This window comes from Lupinus angustifolius, chromosome LG17, assembly GCF_001865875.1.
Source record: "Lupinus angustifolius cultivar Tanjil chromosome LG17, LupAngTanjil_v1.0, whole genome shotgun sequence".
In the NCBI taxonomy this organism is placed as follows: Eukaryota; Viridiplantae; Streptophyta; class Magnoliopsida; order Fabales; family Fabaceae; genus Lupinus; species Lupinus angustifolius.
Window position 1 is genome coordinate 17,287,930 of NC_032025.1, and position 4,851 is coordinate 17,292,780.

Below are 4,851 nucleotides of genomic sequence, written 5' to 3' on the forward strand. Positions count from 1 at the left end.
GTTTAGCGTCTGTATGTGTGCTAGGTTTCAAGCTTTGCCAAAAGAATCACATTTTATTGTTGTAAAACGTATCATGAGATATCTAAAAGGATCAATAAATATGGGATTATGGTATCCCAGGGATGCCTCCTTATCCTTGGTAGTTTACTCCGATTCCGACTTCGCTGGGTGTAAGTTGGATAGTAAAAGCACTAGTGGGACTTGTCACCTATTAGGTAGCTCCCTTGTTGCATGGCACAGAAAAAAGCAAGCGTGCGTTGCTTTGTCCACCGCTGAAGCGGAATATATTGCTGTTGGCGTGTGTTGCGCTCAAATCCTTTGGATGAAGCAGCAACTTAAGGACTTTGGGCTCATATTGAAAAAGATCCCTATCAAGTGTGATAACACGAGTGCCATTAACCTCTCCAAGAATCTCGTTCTGCATTCTAGAACAAAACATATTGAAATAAGACACCATTTCTTGCGTGATCATGTTCAAAAAGGTGATTTCATATTAGAGTTTGTTGAAACTTCTAAACAATTAGAACAATTAGCAGATATTTTCACCAAGCCCCTCTCACGAGATACTTTCTATGTTCTTCGAAGAGAACTAGGAATTCTTGATGAAAAATATCTTGATTAATTCTTCTTTTGTGATTATCTTGCATGATCTATTTGAATGTGTCAAACATTATGATTAAAATGCTTGTGAACCTTTTTTTTTAAATCATGATTATGTGCCTAAAATTATTTGAAATACGTGTGATTGCTTAAAAACCTGTGCATGCTTAAAAACGGTCAAAACGTTGTATCTGATACAGTTAATCGATTAAGACAATGCATTAATCGATTACCTGGATAATTTTTTAAAACCTGGAAAAAAATTGTAACAGTTAATTGATTAAGTCAAACCAATAATCGATTAACAGGTGCTTTATATCAGAAACAATGACATTTTTTTAAAAACCTCATTCATCTCTTTTCTCTCAAATCTTAGAGGAACAATTCCAACTCTGTCCTAAGCTTCACCCTAGCCCCAAATCCATTCCTTCCACTACATTCAAACTCCATTATCCATCTTCCTCATCCCCCATTTCAAGAAACCCGCTTTCCCCAAACTGAAAATCCTAACCTAGGTTCCCTCAATCCCTCTTGTAAACCTTCATCACGGTTCAGATCTAATTACAATGGACAAAGGACGTGGAAAAATAATCAAAACAACTGCGATACGTCCACCGCGTGCACCAAGAATCGTACCTTCTCAAACAACAAGGGAGGACCACGGGGACCCATATTACTCACTGATTTTACAAGAAACAAGGCTGCAGAAATTTCAGGGAAGAAAACCTACATACATTCGGTTTGCTGATGTGGATAGGCTTGTGGAACAGAACTTCGAGTTCCCGATTGATTTGCAAGTTCAAGGGGTTGTCCCCTTCTTGGAAATGAAAGGTAACATTTACCCTGCTCTAGTTAGGGAGTTCTACTCGAATTTTAGATATAAGAATGGGAAATATTGGTCGATGGTAGCTGGAAAGTTGTTTGAAGTCACTAAAGAAATTTTTATGAATGTGGGTGGATTAGCTGCTTCTGGTGCTAGTTTGAGTGATTGTGGTTGGGCTAACGACCACTACTTCGATGTTGTTGAAGTGTATAAATCGTGCCTGCGTAGACCACAACTCTATGTTCAAGGCGAATTAACTAAAGTTGGACCTCTATCGGTAGAAAATAGGCTCATGCACTACTTGATTGCCTACATTTTAATTCAGAGAAAAACAAATCATGCACAACCCACTTTGAACGATTTGAGATTTATGTTTGTTGTGAAAGAGAACATCATGATAAATTGGCCTGAAGAAATCTTGAAAGTCATGTATAGCGTCTCTACCTCTCAATCAAAACTGCTTCCTTATAGTATCTTTGTGTCCCGAATGATTGATTACCTACATATTGACATCTCGGATACTATTATGATGGACTGCTCAAACAAAGAACATTTGATTGGTGAGTTTTTAATTCACAAGATGGGCATCTACAAGTATGGCAACACTTGGCAATATCAAGAAGACTACAACAATGTGAACCTTGATCCTTCTAGTGAAGACGATCAAAACATTAATCAAGAGCCTTTTGCTGCAACTCAGGGGGAGCATTCAGGACACGTGTCACAGGGATCCGTGTTTGGACAAGCTTATATGGATGCTATGGAACACCGATTGAATAATCAGATAGATCTTCGCTTTCAGTCACTTAAGGATTCGCATCACACGGATTTGGAGCGTTTTGAGGAGCGTCAGAATGAGTACATTGACAACCATTATCAATCCTTGCGGAACTTCATTCAAACTACTTCTGAATCTCAGACAAGAAGAATGTGTAATGAGCTCAACAAGTTGAGTGTTCTTATCAAGGATAGCTGTAGCTCGTCGACTCCTATCAACCAGAATCCTTCATCTCATCCTTAGATAGAAAGCCTTAGAACATTAGCAATCCTTTTCTAGCTAATGGACTTTGTTGTTCCTGTTTTCTCTTGAGATTTCTTTGCTGAATATTGCCATTTCATTTCATTTTGGATTGTAACTAACTCTAATCTACTATTGCACTACTATGTTACATGTTAAATCCTTTCGAATTATTACTTTCTTGCTTGACTTTTAATTATAATCCATATAGCACTTTATGTTGTTTGTAATGAATCTTGATCATGATTGGTATATGTGTCAATATTGAATAACTGTGCCTGCTGCAAAATACACAAATTTATCAATTGCGTAATCATTCCATGGTTAATTTGATCATGCATAACCCTCTCATGTCATTCAAACTCTTATGTTGCTATCTGGTGTGCTTTTAATCGATTAACAAGTACTACTTAATTGATTAAATGCAGTAAAAAACTGTGGATTTGTTCAAGCTTCCACCAGCTGGTTATTTAGTTATCTACCCAGGAATAATTGATTACTTACAATCTGTTAATAACCCTTATAACTCTCCTAACTTTTGACTAGAATTGAATACATCTATATTTTTTATAATGTCAAAGGGGGGAGAAAGGTTGCTTGTTGCGTTACATACATTTTGCAGGTTGTATAAAGCACTTTGCAGGTTGTTTCTATTCAGCTTCTGTACACACTTTTGCTTATGAAACAGAGAAGCAATGCGCATTAACTTTGGTATTTGAAAAATAACAAAACAACCTTTAAGAACCATTCTGCAAATTCATCATCAAGCTTATCCATCAACAAATAGAAGATTTTTGACGAAGTGTTTGTCATCATCAAAAAGTGGGAGATTGAAAGTGTAAAGTGTCAAGAATAGCACTAGCATATCTTAGCCTATGTTTTGATGAATACAAGGTTCTAACAAAGCTTGAAGATGGCTCAACAATCAACATGTCTTGTGCTCATTTGGTCATATCTAGACTAAGAGATAAATTGAGTCTATAACCTAAGTAGTTTGGGATGTGTGTCGTAGTAAGTGAGTATAAGTTAGGTGAACCTACATGCTAGTTGTTAGGTATCAGTGGTCTAGGAACACCTAGAAGGAGGGGTTGAATAGGTGTGGCGGTTACAAACTACCGCTTTCTAACAACAACCCAAATACTGGAAAAGATTGTCCAGTTAATCGATTAACAGAAGGACTTAATCGATTAACACAATTACAGAACAGATTAACAGAACAAGCAATTTGCACATATGCATAAATGTCTCAGTTAATCGATTAACGTGGTAGCTTAATCGATTAACATAACCAAATTTCTGTTGAATATGTGTTTTCTGTTTTAACTGTTTTGGATGTCATTCTGTAAGTCCGTTAATCGATTAAATGGTAGTGTGAATTGATTAATGTGTTTGTTTTGTGTTATAACTGAAATATATTTTTGCTGTTGTAACTGCTTAAATGTTTTTGCAACGGCTTAAACCACTTATTCTCCATGCTACAAATACGAGGCTTCACTTAGAACTCAGAAGCATTCATTCTATTTGTTTAGGGCTGTGTTAGAGAGCATTTTGCATTCGTATTTTCACTATTTTTTTGCTTGAGAGTTGCATGTGTGAGAAGAGAGATTATGTTGTTTTTCTATAACATGCTTTATGTTTCTACATAATTTGATATTCATTTGATATTGCTCACATGATCATGCATTAGATTCTGATTGAAAGAAACCTGTTACATACTGTATTCTGATTAACTCACTTTCACATTGATTAGGATAAGGGTTAATCGTTCGTCTTTACATTGTAATATCTTAGGCTTTATGTGCTTAGAATACCTTGATTTTAACGTGTGTTGTGCAGTCTGGATTTGTCTCTTGGTGTGAAATCACCATAGAGATTGTAGTTCTTCACCAAGGCAGGGAGGTCTTGATTTGAGGATAAGATTCTTGGTTGGGGCTTGTTCGCGAGAAAGGTTTTCTCAAGAGGCGAAAGGGTAGAAGTCCAACCAGGTTTTAGAGATCCTAGATTCCAAGAAGGGAGCATCCCTTGTGCTTGTAAATTGAATTGCTAATTGTATCTTAATTCAATATTGTGAAGAAAGAAAATCTCCCTGATCCAGAAGGGGAGGCCTGGATGTAGTTTGTAGTGGACCGCAAATGAACCAGGATAAAAATCCTTGTGCACTGTTCTTTCTTTCTCTCTTTATTTTTCTGTTTCTTGCATTGATACACTGAATATATACTTGAGAATTTGGATATTTTTTTAATGCTATATCATTAATACTTGTATGCAATAATATCTGAAATATATATGTTTAAAGTGTATCTTATTGAAAGTACAAATTGCATGTTCTGTTAATCTGTTCTGTAACTGTGTTAATCGAGTAAGCCCTTCTGTTAATCGATTAACTGGACAGTTTTTCCAGTATTTGGGT

The 4,851-nt window shown here is 36.2% G+C and overlaps 1 long non-coding RNA gene across 1 annotated transcript in view; it reads right to left on the reverse strand.

Moving 5' to 3' along the window:
- LOC109331042 overlaps positions 1 to 4,851 on the reverse strand; it is a 16,559-nt gene that overhangs the window by 7,917 nt on the left and 3,791 nt on the right. The window contains exon 2 of the long non-coding RNA XR_002105729.1: positions 2,167 to 2,169. This is a non-coding gene — a long non-coding RNA (uncharacterized LOC109331042). The remainder of the gene's footprint in view (positions 1 to 2,166; positions 2,170 to 4,851) is intronic.